Consider the following 21,828-nt stretch of genomic DNA (forward strand, 5'->3'; position numbering starts at 1 on the left):
CAGATTGAGAGGTTTATTTGTTTATCTTTAAGTAGATTTGATTCCTTTTTTCTCTCCTGACAGCGTAGGATCTGCGGGAATATCTGCTGATCTATAATTCATACAGTTCTGCCTCTGCCTGGAATCAAACCGTGATGAAACATCAGGCGTGCAATCTACATGTGCGTGAGAAAAAGAAACAGGTTTAGGAGTTATCTCTGTTTCAACTCATTTTTCCTCTCACAATTCTTCTCAAGGACATCAGACTATTTCAGAGGAGAGGAGGGAAGTTAAATGGATGAGAGGAAGGAAAGATTTTCTCCATCTCTGTCTCCTGACTCCCACACTCTGCTGTTTTATTGCTCTGAGATGGAGCTTCAGAAACACAAATCCAGGGACATTTGTCTGGGTGTGTTTTCATGTCAGGTTAAAATGCGCACACACACACACACACACACACACACACACACACACACACACACACACACACACACACACACACACACACACACACACACACCTAAGGGCTGCAGAGTAAAGGTGCAGTTTGTGTACACTTGTGAACACGAGCTGTGTGCGCTCTCCTTTTGTGCCTTCCTCTACCCCCATCTTCTCCTGGTTTGTCTATGCAAAAACATCAACCTGACAACAAAGAGTTCAGTTACACCACAGTAAATGTGAAATAGGAAACTTAATTATTTCTCTTTAACTTGTAAGATTTCTTGTCCTCTTATGTATCACTTCTGAGTACAGTCACCTCACTCGCTCTCAGGTAACAAGAGGAAAAAGAGGCCTTGTTGAAAAACATACGTTAAAGTGCCCTCTTGGAAGTATAAACAAGCGCTAAACTGTCATCTTTGAAGCCAACATGTATGCAATACTGCCCTTTTTGGGGCCAAAATATACCCTAAACCACTGTCTTGGGGCCCAAAGTTCATGCTAATCTGCACTCTTTGGAGCAAAAATGCGTGCTAAAGTGCCCTTCTTTCTTTGTCTTATCACCCCTTCCCTTGCAAAAGTCTGTGCACATCACTGATGAGCAGAAAGAGGGTTAGACTATAGACTGTATAAAACATGGACATAGGCTGAGTTCCAATAGCCTACAACACTAGCAGTGCCTACTATTTTGGCGAAAAATTTAGTATGTAGTAGGTAGCATGCGAAAACGTACAAAATCTGCAGTATGCCAAAAATCCCCAGATGTCCTATAGGGGTGTAATGATCCATCGATATACATCGATACATTGATTGGTTAAGCAATGATCCAATCACATCGATGGAAAGTCTAAACATCGATTAACATCATGGTCTTTAATGTACGCCTTTATTTTGAAATCCCGACCGGACACGCATGTCTGTCTCCGTCCAATGGCGAGTCGTTCTGAAGTTTCCTCTTAAACCTCATGCACTCAGCGTATGAGACACACATTTGAACCTTTTCACTCTCTGACACGCCACGCCTGATATTTCTCCTGCTGTAAAATGTACTGTTTAGCGCCCACCGAGTCACACAGCTGTAGGCAAACGTGTAGCAAGACGCTGTTAGCATCACAGAGCTAAAAGGGAGCCAGACATATCGGCCAATCATTAAATAGCTCTCCTGTATCCGGGTAAGATAAGGTCGACCTGACTACAGAGGATGCATGCTGCACACACGACAGGAGTGCATCATCACACGACTGCAGTGAGTTATCTCATAATGTGATTTTGTAGCCACTGATTCATGAAATTTCATAAAGTTAAAAAGTAAAACGGCGAGAGCTTAGTGTCATTCCTCCTCCACATCAACTATTACACAGTGAAACAAAGTCTGATCACACTGACATACAAACTGTGGTTATCAGGCATCACAGAAAAAAAACAATCAATTTTAAGTTAGTTAAGTTGATAGTTCTAATTTTGAATAATAGAAATGTTTGGGTTTAATTAAAATCGAAGCTTCACATTTTTGTTTTGATAGAAAATGGTCAAATGTTGGAGGCCAATAATAAAGTTTGTGTAATCAGTAATTTTTAATTATAGTGTTGCATCATTACTTGATATAATAAACAAACATTACAGTATAACAGTAAGACCCATAAGGTAATTGTGGGGGCAAAAAGCACCTTACCTGAATTTAATAAGTTTTAATTTTAAAACATAATTAGATCATACAGATGGCTATAATCCTCTACAGACTATCATACCCAAAGGTCAGCACATCGTTCCACATTTCAGTAATAGAACTATCAAAATTGTTTTGAATTTCTTTCTTGCCTCAGGTGAAATGTCGCTGATTGTGTTCAGTGAGGACATAATATCGTCTTAAATCAATCGAAGGCCCCTGAATCGTATCGTATCGTATCGTATCGTATCGTATCGTATCGTATCGTATCGTATCGTATCGTATCGTATCGTATCGTATCGTATCGTATCGTATCGTGTCGTGTCGTGACAGACTTTGTGATATCAGCAAATATCATATCGTTGTCCAAAGAATCGATATCGTATCGTAGCGTCATGAAACTGGTGATTTACACCCCTAGTAGTATGGTGGTTTGGAAAATGGCCAGAGTCTCCCCAATGTCACCCGTCTGTTTCTGAAACGGAAAATAAAGCACATCGTCCATCGCGGCCATACTTGAAGTGGCAAGGGCTTCGCGTACAGCTACGGGGCACCTGTCGGTCACGTGACCTGAGGTTGTGCCTCTGATTGGGTGAGCTCACGATCTTAATATCAAGCCAGGCTGTAAATAGGTTAGTTTCCACTGTGAAAGGAGCTTTTTTTGGCTTGGTGTGTATGTGACGTCCAGTACTCCCAGAGCCAGCCTCAAGCGGACACTGGAGAAACAGCAGGTTTTAACACTTCTGAATCGTCTCATATCCTCAGAGGATCCCTGGAGGTTGCTGCTTGGGTTAGACGCATAGTATGCTTGCAGTGATAGTAGCGCATAAACAGGCACTTGCCCCTAAACACACACACACGGGCGACAGAATGCAGGGCGTAAAAGTCCGATCCACCAGCTGCTTATGATGCAGTGATACAGAGCTGTAATTAAAGATTCAAACTCCTGCCTGACTCGCTTTCTGCTTTTTTTCCTTCCCCACAAACACATCAACTCCTAAATCTCTCTCTCTAACACACACACACGCGCAAACACACACTGACTTATGCTCTCTCCCCCTTCCAACTACCCCCCTTCATTCACCCAAACTGGCACACTCCCCTCTCCCTCTCCTGCTCCCTCTCTGATGGGATGTCAGAGGAGGATTTCAGCCTATGGGTGTAGAAGTAGAGAGACTTGGGAGTTGTTTTTTTTCCTGCTCTCTCTTTCTGAGTGTTTTAGATCTTTGCAGCTGAGCCCCAGATTGTCTCTGGATGTTGTTTTGCAGCTGGGAAGAAAGCATCAGGAGCTACAGAGGAAGATGTTACAGTAAGGTATGGTGCCACTTGTCTGCTGTTGATCTGTGTGTGAAGTGAAGTGAGTCTCTCCTTGTTTAATGGTCACTTCAGGCCTGGTGGGACCAACTGAATGGTATAGTTTCGCCAGGATCTTAAATGATTTTTTTACTCTGGTTTCTGCTGCACCAATATTTTCTTCCCTAATGGTTTCTGTCTGTCTTTGTTCAGTGTCTGCACACTGCCCTTTGTCTCGTCTTTTTTTTTTTTTCTATTTTGCATGCTGTTGTCTGCCCTGAGACATTGCATGTGTGCAGGCTGGCAGCACACAGAAAGAGAAAACAGGTTTGTTGGCTTGTTCACTGCACACACACACACACACACACACACACACACACACACACACACACACACACACACACACACACACACACACACACACACACACACACACACACACACAGACAAACACAAACTCCTGCGAAATATAAAGCCTCTGGCACACAGGATGTCAGTTGGGAATTGTCCCAGATTCAGAGGACCTTTGGATGGCTTTCTCACCCAAACTCCATGTGTTTGGGTGAGGTGTGCAGTGTGCCTGTGTGTGTGTGTAAAAAGCAGTGACGGAAAAGTTAAGGAACTGAAAGAGAGACACAAATAGAAGTGTTGTCTTCATCAAAGAGAAACGAGCAGTGCGATGGCAGAGAGAGGAGCAGATTTCGCAGTCTGTAAGATCTTTCTGCTCGATGTGACGGAACATAACTCACCCCACAAAACTCTGCTTTTGTTTCACAGGGGCTCACAGATGGGCTCATTCAGCCAACTGGGGGTCTACTCTTCCAAATGCTTGTGTCAGAGTGTGTGTTCGTGTGTGTGCGCGCTCATGTGTGGGTCGGACCTGTTGGTGTAAAACCCTTAGGGTGATATGATAACTGTTAAACACTGAGCAAGAAAAATCAATGATAGTAAACTGGTGTCCAAGGAGGAGCAGCTATTTCAGTCATATGTGTGTGTCTGTGAGTGTGTGTGTGAGCACTACACCCATCTGTTCCCCTGTTCAGCCAGATTGCAGGCCTCTGCGTGCCAGCTCTGCATGAAGGTATCACTCTTACTTTAGACTGGAGGATTATCTTGACCACACGGTTCCACAGCGCCGTTCTCCAGCAGTCACCCTCTGCCGTTGTCTTTCTTTTTTCTTTTCATGTTTTATCTATTCCTGCAATGAGGCAAAGCCCGCTGCCTCAGACTGTGGGTGTAGTCAGCAAGAGGCTAATGTCTGAAAGCTGTAGTCTGTCAGTCTGTTTGGGGACACAGCCCAACCCCCTGTAATGTGGTCAGCTGTTGAGCCAAATGGTCCAAGACTTAGTCACCAACCGCCCTGATAATTATGGGTTGATTTATTAACCAGAGAAAATGATGGGGAAGATCAAGAAGAGGAGGAGGAGGACTTTTTTCCTGCAAGTAATCTTCCTGATGGATCTGCTGCTGTCAGAGCTCCAGAGGTGTTCAAGGAATAAGCAGCCCCCTCCCACTGTTTCACTCATGTAAAGCAGCCCCCCAGCTGTGGAGGAACGCTGAGCTCCTGTGGCTCCAGCAAGATTCAAATTGCACCTTTTATGCATGATTAAAGAGGGGGGTACTTGGTCTGTGCAGAAGTGTGGCAAGGATGAGAAAGTCACAGCTGCATAATATCCAGAGTGGGGGAACTCAAGAAGACAGCCACCACCTGTTACCTGGAATGTTTCTGTTGGAGAATTCATGTTTGCTAACGCCATTAGCATGGGCATTCTGTCAATGAAAGCCTTTGTCTACATTCGTGATCATCTATCCACCAGCTGATCTATTCTTAGACCGCACTGGTCCGTTACCACGCTTACTGGATTTCCTTTACAGCTTGTTTAATGGGTCAAGACCCCCCAATAACCCTTCAGGAAGCATGCACACAACTGCACTGATACAGGGTGGATGGATCCATTTCATGTGACTGATGTCAGAAAGCAGACAGCTGACTGAGACAGAGGAGAGGGGTTTGGATGGGATTAAGTGGGTTACTGCTCATCTGGGGAAGCCCAGATTTGTTTAAGACACAAATCTGATTAGTGCAAATTGCAATCCACACCAATATGGGCCATTTATAATCAGGGAACATGTGACAGATGTCTCTCATTATGACAGGAAATGTGTGGGAACTATATGAGAAATGCAATTAAACACATGCAAATGATATCTTTTATCTGCCTGCAATATCTTAATTTTGAATAATCTGAATTTATTGATTTGCAATGATATAAAAAAGAAGAAAAGTCATTCTCATATAAAAAAAATTGCACTACGGTCTTTGTTCCACACATCTTGCCTGTTTGACCCACACTATGACATGTCACCATTGCCATCCAGGTAGCAATTAAGGATGCACAATATTGGATTTTTGCCGATATCTGATATGCCGATTTATCGAAACCCCTTTTGGCCGATACCGATACCGATAATCACAAGTTAGTTTGTGTTTTTCACTGTAAAGGAAGCCAAGTCTATCCTGTACTGGAATTTATATGTTACTCTTATTGTGACGGTCTTATTTGTTTAAGAAACACACATAAAACAAGACAAAAAACATTTGATTTTACCATAAATAAGAAATGTATTATTTTTTCAAACTCAAGACATTCAGTATTGAATTACAACAAAAATAATTTCTTTAGATCACATGAACTTTAAATGTACAATGCATTTTTAAACATAACCAAGTTGCATTTGATTATTTTAGAGCTACTGTAACAACCTGGTGACAGATACAGAGCTCTGCAGTGCAAATAACTGAAGTGCTACATTTTATTTAAGGAGCTTATTTTTCAGATGGAAAATAATAATAACCCTAACTGAATAGCACCTTATCAGCTGTGTCTATCGGCAGAAATTTTCATATCTGCCGATACTGATAAACGTGTTTTTAAGCTTTTATCAGCCGATACCGATATTGTGCCGATAATATCGTGCATCCCTAGTAGCAATAATATAAACTGTAACCTAAAAACAAGTGTGCATTTATCCTATCCTAGACCCTTCTCATCAGGATTTTTCAATCATCTTTATCCACCTCAGGAGTCAAGGATGAAATTCCAGACTGTTTTCCAAAGTGCGGCTCAAGGGACCAGGCAGTTGGCCGACTCAAACAGCAGCTAAAGCTAATGACAGGTGGCGGGCAGCGCTGCTGGCAGCAGCGGCAGCGTGTTATTTGGGAGTGGAACACTTCCAGCAGGCTAAGATTAAGTCCAGACCTTTGGTCTGAGATTGCATCTGATGAAACAATATCATCAAAGCAGAGCGGACTGCATGAGGACAGGTGCAGCGGCTGACACAAAGGTTGACTAAGCCCGATATGATACCAGTCTTTGTCAGAGGAGTAGAGAGGGAGGAGGGGTGGAGGCTGGGGGTGTTCCTCATGTGATCCTCATCTTTCTATAGAAGACTTCCTCACGTTAATGCAGGCCTGCCGCCTCTGGCATGTGACGGCTGGCCTTGTAGACTTTGTTTCTCTTCCAGAGCTATTATTGGACACCATGTCTGCAGGGGACATCAGTGTCAGGGTCAGAGTCTGGGCTTGCCAGGGCTTGCCTTTGCCATGTGCGTATGTGTGGATGAAACATGTATGGATAACTTGGGTGGCAGAGCCGTGCATCAGAGAAAAAAATGAGGTGAAATATCAGAGAAACAGAGCACCCTGTAGGTACAGGTACTTGAACGTTATGAGGGCGACGTGGCATGCAGGAGTGAGAGCTGAAATGACTAGTTTGTGTGAGGAGATGTGAAAGGTCGTAGTATAGAAGAGTGACAGAGATTGCAGTGTATGAGGCAGATGGTGCTCTCTCCCATTTCTGGAATGTGTGTGAGGGCAGGTGCATTAAATGTAACCGCTTGACTGCTCCCATCACTATCAAACCTCTAACACACACATACACAAATGCACGTCAGCACACAGACCCTAGCCATCACACACAAACACTCGTCCATCTACCAGGTTCTCTAGCCTGCAGCTACATATTGTACATTAGGGTGCCGAGTATGAGCCCATCTGCAGAGCCATGCAGATGCTCTAAACAGGAGTGGTTAAGCATTCCCTTTAAAAACACTGCTTTGATCTAGGGGAGATGCTGTAGAGGAGTTTAGGCTGAGATGAAAGATAATGTCTGGGTATGATGTTTATGTGCTTAAATTCAAACATGTCATCACTCACATTCAAGCCTAATTAAATTAGGTCATGAGTTAATGGGGCATGATGCCCGCTCTCCGACAACGCTATGATACTCTCTCAAGTGCGACTATCAAGTTAATCTCCTACAGAGACCTGACAGTGAGAGATCAGTCGAAAATTGAGGCAAGAAGTAAAACATATGAGGAACACAAATGAGAAAACGACTCGAAAGGAGCATTTCTGGATCAATAGTGAGACACTGTAAAGGAGAGGTTCAGTTGATACATGAAGCAAAAGGGGGAAGAGGATAAAAACAGCTGTCAGTCAGTCTCTTCCTATGCTGTGCTCATTTCTGAAAGTGTCGATAAGAGTCCTGAAGAGACATCTCTATATTACCGAAGGCATTGCACTGGATTATAGGTTCCCTTCTCTTGTGTATGTGTGAGTGTGTGTATGATTTCAACTTCTGCTCTAGTAATTACATGCCCAAAGTGCCTCAATTTCAGGATTTAACAAACCCTCAACCTGTATCTCTCCCACCTCTATTTCTGTATTCTGACTCCGTCTTCATCTTCCACCTCCACTCATCCTTTTGCCAATTGACCTGATTCCTGAGTAGAGGAAGTCAACTAGAGTACAACAGCGTACATGCATCAGTGTAACAGTATGTGGTGGAACAGATAAATGTGTTGCAGTATGAGTAAGAACCAGGTCAGAGCAAATCACAAAAACTAGCAAGACTACATAAATATTTGGCTCATATGTAGAAAGGCGGCTGCTTCAGAAGACAACCATCCAAGAAAAATATGTTAATTATATTCCCTGTGCAACACACAAACTTGAATCAAGCCCAGACTGTCTGCTACTTTGTGTCTGCAAAAGTTGTCTCCTAGTTAGCTGTTGATGAAAAGCTGAAAATTAGGTTTATAAAATAATGAATATCTATAATTAACTTTAAAAATCCTTTATTTTGTGATTATTTCAGCCAATAAGGTGACATTAGACATTAGGTGGACTTAATTATTGTCGAGGGGTAGGAAAGGAAGGATCCAGAAATATTTGGCTCTCTGTCCATTCAGTGGTCAGTTACCCGGATGCGCGGGTAACTGCCCCGGAGGTACATGAACGTTAATCTTAAATGGACAGAGTGCGCGGTCAAAATACGATTTTAAGAAGTCTTCTGCTAACAAATATGGAAAAACGCACCGAGCACACTAAAACCTATAGTGAAGGACTACGCCAGCAAGAAACATGGAGAGATTTTGAAAAAATCAGGACTAATAAGCGGGAGAGGCCTACAGTCTATGTGAGAGACACATAGGAGGAGTTAGCATCTTTATCATCTCCCCAAAAGGTTTGAAAACATATAAGATACTTTTCATGGGAGAGGGAGGCTCACTTTCCAGGTCTTTAGAAAATATACTTAATTTTACCTTGCTGTGCTTTTAAGATGTTATGAACATAGAACATGACCTACCTGATGGATAATTGCCTTGGAAATCCTGATGGAGTTTAGCTGGCCACACTGTTCTCCGTTCTTCGTGCAATTGTTTGCACTCCTCACCCTGATTTGCGGTTATAATTTTTTCAGTTAAAGGATGACATGTTTTTTTCTCGGTCCGTCCGATAGGTGCAGCAAAACACGAGGCAGTGATTTAACAATTTCTGCGACAGTAATCCCATACTGAGAGTTTAACCATGTCCGTTAGGAGAGTGCCGCCAACATAAACTCGAGTTGATTACGTCACGTAAAAAAAAAAACAAAAACGCTTTTGCTTTTTGTCCCCAACTAAATTCTACATTTTCGCCAGATCGGTAGGATCTGATGATGGCAATGGGCGATGTGGAAAAAGCCACAATCTCCACAATCCTTGAAGAGCCTCAAAGGTTTGGCTCCTACCGAACCGAACCGAACAATCTGGATCACTTAAAGAAACGGAACTTCCCACGGAGCACGTGTTCGCGTTGTTCACACGAGACAGGTATCCCAACTCTGCTGTCAACGTGAGCACAAAGTCTACTGTTATTTTTGGAGATTGAAAGTAATCTGTGCATTTTTATGTGTATACAGTGTTTTGGAATCATAGCATTATATGGACGTATTCGTGACGTATCTGTGGCATGAAGGAGTTTTGAAGCATATCCACGCTATGTAATCAAGCTCTGCATACCACAGCTGTGCCTCATAAAAACAGGCTAACGCTAGCTGGACACATCTTCGCATGAAATCTGGAAGTGGAATATAAAGGCAAGAAAACCAGGTGAGAACACACATTTAATGTCTCTTGTGTTAAAATTAAAAGCAGTTTTCTGTGTTTTAAGGGCTTACCGGAGGTTTTTTAACCGCTGCTGTATTTTAAGATAGGGTTATCTTCATTAATAAGTGCACTTAGCTTACTGTGCCTTCCACTGCATAGCTCATAATATTACAACAGAATGCATGGAACTTTTTTTTTATTGTTCATGCAGGGCAAATACTGTAATATTTGGCTTCCCTATGTGGCTTTTGTCATGTTCAGAGACTTATATATATATATATATATATATATATATATATATATATATATATATATATATATATATATATATATATATATAGTAGATTTGTTTTAAAACTATATTTAATTGACAATTTCATACACTGTGACTCTGAAAAGGAGGTAGGGGGAACCAGTTTAGCTTTTTTAACAGTTTTTACTGAATTTTAAGATCCCCTGACTTATTAAGACAAAAACACATTCAGTCACAATTTAGGATTATGCTGTACATTCAAAGATAAAATATGTCAAAAACAAATAAAAAGCCCTTTAAAACAACACTCTATAGGTAACACGTCTAAATATAAGAATTTAAATCTTGACTGGTATCGAATAATTTGCAGTGCACACATCGAAGCTTGGCTGGGAGGGGAAAAACCTGTTACCTTATTGTTGGTTGTGCAAGACCACCCTTAATTAGCCTATTTGAGAAGCAACAGAGAGATTAGTGATGACAGGCATGGGATTGATGCAGACAGATGGAGAGATTTTCCAGGGGAAAGCGCTGGAAGCTAATTAAAAACCAGATGATGTGTGAAGAGGTGTGACAGAGAGGAGATCCTTGTCTTTTCTAAAGATACACCCCTCTGTTTTTCTCACTTTTTAGGCTTCCTGGTCATTTTTCCCAAATGGTTTGCAAACCTCCACAGCCATCTTTTGTGGCTGCAAACTTGATAAATTGAGAAATTTAATACAGATTTTTAATCCTTTTACACATCAGATATGCTCCTCTTCCTCGATGCGTCTGAAAAATCAGCCATTATTTCATTCCCGCAGGTGGAGAGGGAAAGACGGTGGTGGATGAGATGTAGAGGGGAGATTTCGAATATGAAAGCAGCAGGCTGTTGAGTGGTTGGAGTGGAGTCTGAAATTGTTTAAATACAGCTGTGATGAACATCTTAAGCCAGGGGAGGAGGACCTGCTGGGAAAAGAATTGTAGACTGCTGGTAGGAGATTGAATGGACAGGGTGTTGGTGCGTGGAAGTGTGTGTCTTTGTTTGAGTTGTCCCTCAGTGACCACGTTTTCCTCCCCCTTTCCCAAGGTCAACATGAGGATTACTCGCAGCGGAGCGGAGTGGTAATGATGCTTGTGGTCATTAACTATTCATCACCTCACGCTGTAACTGCAGGGAGAAGTGTCTGAACAAAGATTTTCAGGTACACCCTTTCAGCCTCTGTTATGTCTCCTATGTCTCTCCGTTGTCTTTGTCTATGTGGACAAAAGTCAACCCGTATGACCACAAACTCCTCAGGGTGTGCTGTACACGCCACATGAGGTGAATCCAGGCGCCTCCCACTTCTTATCATCAGCACCCTCCTACTTGTGTTTTTTTTTTTTTTTTTTACACCACCGGCTCTATGATGTGATAGTAGTGAGGAAGGAGGTGGGAGGAGGGTTCTGCTGCAGCTGGGGGTGTCACTGTACCCCTTCATATGGTGTAAGTGGGCTGGGTCCTCCAGGGTCTGGAAAGGGGGGGGGGACTGGGAGACAGATGTAAAAGAATTAACTGCTCCAAGCGGGGAGAGTTGCCATGGCTATGGGGGGAAACGGATGAATGAGTGACATCACAGTGGCGGGGAGGTGAGAGAGTGTGAAATTGATTTGGTGGCGGAGCACGGGGAGGCGTCCCTGGTTGGGTTTTCGTCTCGCAGACACATTTCTCTCTCCTCATAGCCTGGTTGTCTCCTGTGGACGGACTCTCACCGGTAAGCCTCTTTTTTTTTTTTTTCTTTTTACTCCTCACCAAAGTGACGACTGCTTTTCAGAACCAAGCGTAGTAGTTGTTTTGTCTTCTTGAAAACATGTGAAAGGGATATAAAGTGAGGGGGCATGTGCTCCACTGTGCATGCAGTGCCTCAGCGTGTCCCTGGAAATGAAAGGAAAGGCAGATGTGCTGTGCAGTTGTCGCTGAGACTAAATATACCATGAAATGCTTAGTGTGGAAGAATGTGTGTGTTTCTCGCTGAGAATGAACAGCTGATAGTGTAAGACTGATTTCAGAGTGTTGTGAGATGTCCTCAACTATGAAGAGAATCATTGTGAGTGTGTAGGTTGTCTCTATTGGTAGCTGTACTACAACATGATTCTCTTTTTAATGTGTGGGTGTGTGTTGGAGAGGAAAACACTGTTCTGTAGTTGTGTTGTCAAGCAAGCTTTCAGATATCATGTGATAGTGTTCTGGTTTAGTGGGGAAATGTCAAAGCGCAGGGTCAGCTGATGAACAGATCCCTTTTAAAGAACATCTCAGCAGAGAGGAAGCTTCATGAGCACGAGGGCAAACCTGGCTCCTCTGATGTGAGGGTGGTTTTCCTTCGCACTACGCCACCACGCTGTGAGTTCTTCTGCAAAGCCCGTGCCATTCATTGTCTGTGTGATTAATGATGACTTGCAGTGACCCCCTAAGAGACCCCAAACCAGAGTTTAGGAGTTGGGGCAAGAGGTCATAGCAGTGTAACCGTCAGCTGGGTGTCTTTGTCCTTTGGCCAGCATCCAGAATGAGGAAACAGATTACATTAGGGATCAAAGGATCAACATTTGGGATTAATTTGGAAATTATAATCCATTATCAGGGCTGTCATTTGATCTGGACTGTCTCACAGCCTGGAGGTGAGTGTATTACGGCTGCTCCTTTATATTTTCTCAGCGTTTCTGTTCAGTGCCACTTTGTTGTTGAGTAGACCAGTCAAGCTCCAAGGACGCTGTGCTGCAGGATACAGAGTATTCTGGCCTTCAGATATCAGAAATACCACATGACAGAATATGAGGAGAATATTTAAAGAGGATTCCACATCAAAATGTACTTTTAGTCACTTAGCTGTCAGATTATAGGCTACAGCAGTTTTGTCAAATTGTTTAATGTAAAAGGTTTAGATAATTCCCTAAGATTGAGTCAATATTCACCTGGCTTCACATGTGTGTATGGGTCATTGCATGTCTCTGTTTACAAACACAACAGCCTGTCTAGGTGGATTAAAAGCTGAGGACGAATCAGAGTGGATATTCCAAGGCTCAGTGGACCATATAAAGCAGCGTTGGCATGGTCTGCATCAGTGTAAAGCTCAGCTGAATGAACGACTGCCAGCTTTTTGGGGCACAACTGGGTCAGTAGTGCTGAGCTACACCATCCCTCTTCTTCTATTCTAAACACAACTGAGTTTTTTTCTTTGACGTCTAATCTGAGCTGTATTCCACTCAGGGCTCGTGATGCTGCTGTATTAAGTTTACTCATCCTTCACTTCTGTGCGTGTCTCCTTATTCACTGTCCATAACTGCTGCTAAAGTAGGAGGCATTTTTGAAGAGGTTGCTTAGCGACATCATGAGTCATGTTTACACCATGAACCGTATTTACACCCTGCTGAAGTCAGCACGCTGTATTTGGGTCCGTGTGTGTTTGTGTGCAGTCTGTCATTCCTCCTCGTGGTGTCAGTTGTTTATCTGTGGACAGAAATGTTGAGTAGACTTGTACACAAACACACTCTCGTTTAAACATGCATACAAACACAGGCTGTGTGGAGGGTGTAGGATTAGCTTATGAGCTTACACTGAAACTATATCAGGTTTCAATTTTTTATCTGCCACTATCTGGAGAGTTTCCGGTTCCTCTGCAGGCAGAAGGCAAAAGCCTCATTTAATGACTCTGCAAAGTTGTTGAAGATATGCTCGTAAGCTATGATTGACATATGGATATGACCTACATATTCTAGTTTATCTGGCAATGTTTGCACAAAGCCTAACTTTTAGGGTTTTTTTGTTTGTTTTTTTTGGTAGAAGTTCCTCCCAGAACTCTTTTCTTCATTTTGTTTTCCAGATTCTCACCCTTTTTTACTGGCAGCTGGAACTTTACTTTCTTATGTTGTTATAAAAAGAAAGAGAACTAAAAGCTTTCAAAACTGGAAAATCTTGCTAAATCTCATGTCATCAAACGGGACTTCAGCGTGAACTCATACAGTGTGGTTGTCCAGCTCAGTGTTGCTTGCTGTTTACCCATGTAGTACATCTATTTTGGATGAAATTTCTGCTCGGTTCTTCTGAGGTTGGTTCTGATATATTTTGCAGATCACTTCATCAAAAACAATAATGTTGTTGCCACAAATCACCAAATTGGATTCCTGTTTCTCACGTCCTTCTAATTTTATGATCCGAGTTTTCTGTTTCCGTTAGCTGTTCTTCCCTCTTCAGGCAGCTTCCTTCCTCTTTGGCCAATTCTCAGAGAGTGCTCGTTCTCTTCAACAACAGAATATCTGATCGCAACTGCCAATCATTTTTGATGTTTACTGATTAAATCAGTGTGGCCTCAATGTTCAGGAATACAAGGAAGAAAAAATAAACCACATACACCTCAGGAACATCAGGCAAGATTCACAACCATAAAAAAATCAGGCCTTTGCTGACTTTCATCAAAAGGGGAAATTGGGCCGACAAAAAAAGCCTGATAATCTTGTTGTATGTACCCCACCCTGAAGGAGCATGGGGTGGCTATTAGCGTGAAACTTAAAATAGATACTGAAATTGAAATGTAGTCTCACTGTTTCTGTTGAGTAATGAAAGATTTAACTCCATCTGTTCAGTGCAGAAGTGTCCTAAGGAAGGGCGAAAGTAGGGCCATGGCCCCAAAAATATAAAAATACTGAATATTATTGCTACATCTCATCACAGATTGCAGATGTACATCAGCTGGAGAGCCAGAAACAGGAACGTGATCTACCCACAAATCAAACATAAAACAGCATCATGATGAGCCACAAACGACTGTGCTGATGTCTGGTCCTATAAAAGCCAAACAGAGCACTGTTCAATGATTCACTACAGTTAGATAATATGGTTCACAAGATTGCTCTAAAGAGTCATCACACTTCCTTACAGCATTACCCCTTCATTAGATTTTTAGACATCCAAGTAAAACAGAGCTTATGTGAAGTAGAGCCGTCAGTGCTGCTGCCTCTAATGGCTCATTTACTCCCTCTTTTCACCTTTCTCTCTTCCTTTATGGCACTTTGCTGCTAGATGGTGGAGGAAATCTGCTAATTCACTGTAAAAAACAACTGTTTCTTATCAGCCGTAATTTGTAGGTGATACAGACAGTGGTTTAAAATTTGGTGCTTTAAATCCCAACCCTCGTTATTATCACATTTCTATAGTTTTCCTCTGACTCAAACCTCCTGCAGATTTCTCTTCTTCATCTGCTTTTCTCACTTTGTTCAGAGGTGTGTTTCTGCTCTCCAGCTCACACACACACAGCAGGTATTTAAAACAACATTGAGGCTTGAATTTGAGCAGCTGTGAGCATAGCATGCACACATACTCAGAATGGTTATGTGGGGTTGCAGTTGGGTCCAACTGTGCATGAGTCTGTTAACTCGCTGTGAGTCACTCAAACAGCGTGCGTCAGGCAGCGGTCATGCTTTTCACAGTGAGAGTAGGAGAAGGTAACAGGCGGGCGCTGTGTTTGTGATGCTTCAATCCAGAGCTTCACATGTAGGATGGAGCTCTTTTGTCTGTTCAGTTATTGATTGCTGCTTTTCTTTATGCTCCTATGTTGTCCATTGTGCCAGCTGCTTAGAGCTAAGGGGGAGAGTAGTAAGGGTGAGACAAAGGCAAAGAGCTTTGTTTGATGACTGTCGACTGAGGAGCTGGATCGTAGTTAAAATGGTTCATAAGTTATTAATTATTACAGCTCGTCCCTGTCATTTATGCTGCCTTTTTATATACACGGTAATCTGAAATGTCTCGTGGCTCTGCTCTTCTTGCTCACGGCTCCATAGTGCCTTGTTCATTTCTCTACAGCCGGCAGTGATAATGAGTTAATCAGTCTGTTGGTGTTCTAATTTGTAGCAGTCTACTCATTTAAAGATGTCACACTCGTTCCCTGTGTGTCCTCTCCTCAACCTTTCAGTTCTGTTTTATTTCATGGTCGAGGCTGGGAGAGGAACGACTGAGGATAAGGCTGCTGGAACACTAGACGATGGTTTGAAGCCAGATTTAGGCCTCCTCCAGAGATCAGGGTTTGACATGATACAGAGCTCATTGTAACCAGTTATTTATCCAAACACAACTGTTTATCTTTACTGCTCCTTACCACAGTGGAGCATCCCTGATCTAGAAACATAAGTATTAAGCGTACTCAAAGGGACTGTAAGAACTTTCTAAGGATGTGGTCACAGTGGCAAACCGCATCTTGTCTAATCACGCTTCAACCCTAAAGCCCAGTTTGTTTGGCCAGTGTGACCGCAAGTGTGCCGTGCTTAGAGGGACAGTTCCGTTTTTTTGAAGTGGGGTTGTATGAGCTCTGTGTGACCACTAAGGACATTAGATACAGTAGAAAGTTGTCTCCTCTCCCTCAGTAAGACACAGACTGAAATCGATGGTGACGAGGAAATAGGCGCTAAAAGGGAAATACCGTACCAGATTCAAAGGCTATTTTCTCTGCCTACAAGAACTAAAATCAAAAAGTAATACCACAGTTTAAGAGTATGCTACATAAAATAAATTTTAAGTGCATTAAGTCTTCGAAAATATAAACATTTATCCGGACCGAACTAACTGGTCATGTATCCTTCCGCTTAGCGGTACTCTCCAGCAGAGAATGCCGCTGCAGGGGGGGCAGCAAGGTTATAATAGTTTTGGATTTGTCATTATAGTTAAGTTTTAGTTAGTTTTGACATTTTATTTTCCATTACAGTTTAGTTTTAATTAGATTTAGAGTGGGCATTCTAGTTTTTATTTAGTTTTGATTTTTGCAACAAGGCTTAGTTTTAGTTTAGTTTTAGTGTAGTTTTAGTTTAGTTTTAGTTTAGTTTTAGTTTTTTCATACCTTATTAACCAGGTGCAGGATTCAAAAAGGTCAGAGTAAATATTTTGTAATACTGTTTATTTCAAGTCCAACATAGTGCTCACTGCTAAGTCAATGCTGATACTGACCTGTTGGCTGCTGCCTTAAACACATGAAAATAATATAAACTTAATATAAAAAATATAAGCATAAATCATATAAAATAATGTTGACATAAATTACATAAAAATAATATTATTATATTAACATAAATAATAAAATAACAATATAATATGAGCTTCAAAATAAAAACTTGGACTCTGTAACAATAAAGGCAGACTCAAATACAATAAAAACTTGGACTCTGTAACAATTAAACTATTACAGATGCTCTAATTCATTGCTGCACTTTGTTTCGTCGCAGCACAGCACACAGCCAGTCAGTGCAGTAAACAAGCTCCTCCCTATACGCCGCTATGATGGTGCTGTGCAGCACTGACAACTGCCTAAAACTGTTTAAAATTTGTTGGGAAAATGTGTCGGATTAATTTAAATCCTAAAGGCTATTAATATTGTCAAAAACTATAACTAAGGGAATTTTGTCTATCATTTTAGTTGGTTTCAGTTAGTTTTGTGAACACAAGATACAGTTTTAGTTTACTTATCGTTTTTGTTTTCTTTTCTAGTTTTTATCCATTTGAGTTAACTGCAATGTATTTTAAATTTCAGTTTTCGTTTATAGTTTTGTTTTAGTTAACTATTATAACCTTGGGGGGGCAGTCATGCTTGAGGGCGGCACTGTTTGGGTGCCCAGTGTGACCGCGCCCTAAGTGTTTCTTAAAAAATCTTCCTTTCTGGATATATGCCTGGTTGTAATCCACAACTTAAAATGAGATTATCAGCGCCAAGAGAGGTGATGCCTACATGCTATTCTCAGCTTCCTGATCAGGTCAGTAGGACTGGATTGATTTAGAGCACGTTGAAGTCTCAGCACCACGCTGGCTGACAAAGTTTAGCAGTGATTAAAGAGACCTGTATTTTTTTCTGCTGACAACAATTTCTATGATTCATTTGCTGTGGTGGTGGACACTGGAGCTAAACTGCCTGATAGAAAAACAACAGAAAAGCAGAAGAAAGGCAAATAGGAGAGTGCTAGAGCACAAGCTAAAGGCTAAAACTCTGGCTAAAGGCTGAAACACAGGGTAGAGGCTGAATTAAGCTATTTGTGATGATGTTCATCCCATGTGTTGGATTAAAAAGTATCACATGTTCCTACTTGTTCTGTTTGAATGAAATGAAACACAGTCTATTGTTTTTGTGTGAGTGAGCTGGAAACACTTGTCTTGTTAACAGCTGTGATGGAGAAATTAAGCTCTAATACTGTCTCTAAACAGATGGAAAGTGTTGTCTTTTTGTTACTTTCCTCTTTGTGTAGACTGTTTTCTATCACTTCCTCTAATGTATTTTCCTCATTGTTATTGTGGCGGACTCCTGCTGTATGAAGCCTCAGAACAAAGAATGCAGTGAAATAAATATTGCATTATTATTATTTTCATTAATTCACGAGTTAGTTGTTTATTCTCATGGAACTTCCTGCTCTTCTATTGCATCAAGGCTTGTTGCTTTCAGTTATTCCATATTCTCAAAACAACACTGAGTGCTTTAATGTGATTTAAATGGCGTCCATATGAACTTCATGAAGACACGTGAACCTCAGTGTTATTTAATGGAGCTCTTGTGCTCTGCAGTAGAATCACTGAGGTCTTTCTTTGGAACAGAGCAGTGCTGCTGCGAGGCTGCTCACCAGCATTATGAATATTAAATAGAAATCCCTGTGGCTCAGATCAAACTTAGAATGAGCTGCTGTTTAAAGGGAAAGTGGGTGGATTACAGTATAATCCATACTTAAGGGTAAAACCCTGATTGTACTAAGAGATTTCACATATGCACACTAAGCTCTGTCACTTAAGAATGCTGTATTTGTTGTTGTTGTTGTTTTTTTAATCTGTACTTAACGGCAAGTCCAGACCAGGACTTATTGGTATTGTGTTGGTATTTGTGATCTCAGATAGCCGTTATTCCTATTAGATTTGCTCCACTTTTGCTGAAACAGTGCTTGCACTCAGATGTTGCTCTCATGGATTTTCCGTGCTCCAGCTTCGCTCCTCTCTTGCCTCTCAGCTGCAGGACTTTTAGTGCATTAACATCCAAACTCTTTAGTTTATTGCTTTCAGACCACCTCATATAGGCGATCACTTTTCAACTAAATTCATCCAGTTCTTTGAAAAACATATCGATACTTCATGCTCTCACTCTGATGAATTACGCTGTTGAATAAGGGTCGGGGAGTAAAAAGAGCAGTTCATCATCTTTGATCAGATTGATTTAAGATATGCTTTATTCAGATTGAAAATTCATAATGCAGTATTTTTTAATCAATGCACTGATGAGTTTAACTATTTGATGGCATTTCCTGGAATGGAAAGCTCTAAACTCAACTTTATGCACAGAGAATTACTCTGAATGTCTTCTGGGGGAATGCTCCTACCTATGAGAAGTATCAAGACTCTTATGTCCCCTAGTGTCTTCTAAATGGCAGTTTTGGCTCAAATATTTCTATTTATTCTTTATTGTTTGTTTGCCTGTTCTTGTATCTTGCTGGTTACACAAATTCTGCTTCGTAATCTCCAAACAAACAACCAGTCTGGGCGAGAGCTTATGCCGAACTATGACAGCATGACGAGATAAACAGCATGAGGTACTGTAAGTCTGAGAGCCAGTCAGCGCTGACAACTAACACAACTTCAAATGTTGTCTCTGTTTTCATCACCAAAAGATATATTTGTTCAGTTTTCCAAACTCCGACTTCAGTTGCATTTGGTCATTAATATTTTATTTTTTCATTTAGTTCTTTCACTTTTTCATCCCTCCGAATTGAGCAAACATCCACCAGAGTGTAACTCATCAAATAGACCGTCTGTCAACACCCTCATTACTGCATGGCTGCTCAATTCAAATCTGAGTTTCAACATTTGTTTGAATTGATCCGCCAAAACAACAAACGTGGTCGGAGAAATGTGGTGAAACAGACCCTAAAAATACTTTGCCTTTAAAGTCTAGATGTGCCGGTGCCGACACATCTCCACCACTTTCAGTTTGTCCAGTAATGAGGAGCAAGTGGCTTGTGTGCTCAGAGAGGCAGAGACTGTGGGGATGCTGGAGGGTCTGGTGATGCTGTGAGAGACCTTTATTTTTTCTTTCAAAATAAGAAACAAAGACTCATAATTGTAACTGTACATATGCTAAAAAATGCTCAATTTTTTTTGATCAAGGTCTATTTATTGAAAGTTTCACAATTTACAAAACAAACAGGGAAAAAAAGGACAAAGAAAACCATGTATACCAACTATCAAAAAATAGAGAAAAAAAAGGAAAAGCCCACCCATTAACCCACCCACTGGACAAGTATTGTGCTATAATAATCAGTCATCCTACGCTAGCACCAGCTAACACAGTATAATAAATTATGGGATTATGCTCTCTGCTCCTAACTTCTCAACAAACATCAAGAAAGGCTTCCAGGTTTCATAAAATTGTAAAATAGACCCTTTAAGACAGTGTCTTATCTTCTCAAGCTTGACATATTTCATAATCTCTTTAATCCAGTGAGAATATTTAGGAGGAAGAGGGTCTTTCCACTGGAACAGTATAAGGCGCCTGGCCATCAAAGTACAGAAGGCTAGCATATTATTCTTAGAGTTATTTAGATGCACACCCTCTGGCATGACACCAAATAAGGCAATGAGAGGGGATGGATCTACTGGCAAATTGCTCATATTTTAAGATTATCTTTTGAATGTTCGATCGCATTGTTTTTTTCCTTCACTAAACCTCTAAAATGAATTTCAGTTTTTGTGTTTTTCTTCTTTACCACCGCCAAGAGGGTTGTGTTTTTGGGACAGTTTGTTTGTTTGTCTGTGAACAACATAACTCAAAAAGTAATAAACGGATCTTGATGTTTTTTCAGGAAATGTTCAAAATGGGATAAGGAAGAAGTGATTAAATTTTGAAGGTGATCTGGATCACTGTCTAGATCCAGGATTTTTTTTTAAAGGATTCTTTATCATTGTTAGATAGGGCTGTTTTCACCATATGTATATAACTCCTCTATAAATGGTGGGATTGCTTTGCAAAACAATACAAGACAAGGTCGCCATCATTTCTGACGGATTTAAAAGTATGATCCAGATCCTGGGAATATTCTGGATACTAAGATCTAGAACATGAAATATGTACTGGGTCATCATAATTTTCAACACTGTCAGGTAACAAATTATCATACAAACCTGGAACTAACACCATATTGTAGCAGACAGCCTGCTGAAAGGGAGTATAACATTAATATTTGTGTAAAACTGAGCTGGAAACTGTCAAAAAAGCATAAAAAGCCATGAAGCAACGTAAGGTAAAGAATGTAAATATGCAGGAAAGAGGAAGAGGCAAGGAAGATGTCATCCAGTTTTGAGAAAAGGTAGAGGATTAACCTGACTAGAAGTGTGTGTGGATGAGGTGTTTTTAAAAAAGAAGTCACGATTTGTTGCATGTGTGATTGTGTGCGTCCATGTGGGCTTGAACATCTGTATTTCTGTTTTATAACACATGCAAATAGGATTCCAAATACAAAATTTTGGCTGGTAAATATTTATTTGTGTAAAAAAATCTTGCGCGCTGAATTATTAATCCAATGCGTTCTCTTTTCATATATAATGCATCAAGCCCAAACTCACTAACTGCCTTTGGCTGTGCAGTAACAGCGAACATTTCCTGCATCAGATGTTCCACATTATCAGCGTCGGTTAAAGAGATTTCATGCAAGCATATGCTATGCACGCCCTCTGGGGTGTGACTATAAGAAAGTTGATGGTTACAAAATTGCTGTGTTATTGATTGATGCATGATGGTGATGGAGG

General features: G+C 41.1%; 2 protein-coding genes across 5 annotated transcripts in view; one reads left to right on the forward strand and one right to left on the reverse strand.

The window, feature by feature from the left end:
- The window catches only part of nalf1b (NALCN channel auxiliary factor 1b), a 132,269-nt gene extending 123,164 nt beyond the window's left edge, over positions 1-9,105 (reverse strand). Inside the window, exon 1 of the mRNA XM_074694635.1 lies at positions 9,028-9,105. The gene's annotated coding sequence lies outside the window, so the exon portion shown is untranslated. The remainder of the gene's footprint in view (positions 1-9,027) is intronic.
- Positions 3,282-21,828, forward strand: part of myo16 (myosin XVI) — a 98,169-nt gene continuing 79,622 nt past the window's right edge. Inside the window, exons 1-3 of one of the 4 annotated variants that reach the window (XM_074694615.1) lie at positions 9,461-9,532; positions 9,622-9,811; positions 11,131-11,245. The gene's annotated coding sequence lies outside the window, so the exon portion shown is untranslated. Of the gene's footprint in view, positions 3,398-9,460; positions 9,533-9,621; positions 9,812-11,130; positions 11,246-11,692; positions 11,795-21,828 lie in introns of those variants that run through there. The other 3 variants (XM_074694616.1, XM_074694618.1, XM_074694617.1) reach the window with 3 other exon arrangements.

The sequence above is a fragment of the Halichoeres trimaculatus genome, unplaced genomic scaffold (assembly GCF_033239565.1).
Source record: "Halichoeres trimaculatus isolate MK-OKI-2021-1 unplaced genomic scaffold, fHalTri1.1 fHalTri1_scaffold_19, whole genome shotgun sequence".
Taxonomy (NCBI): Eukaryota; Metazoa; Chordata; class Actinopteri; order Labriformes; family Labridae; genus Halichoeres; species Halichoeres trimaculatus.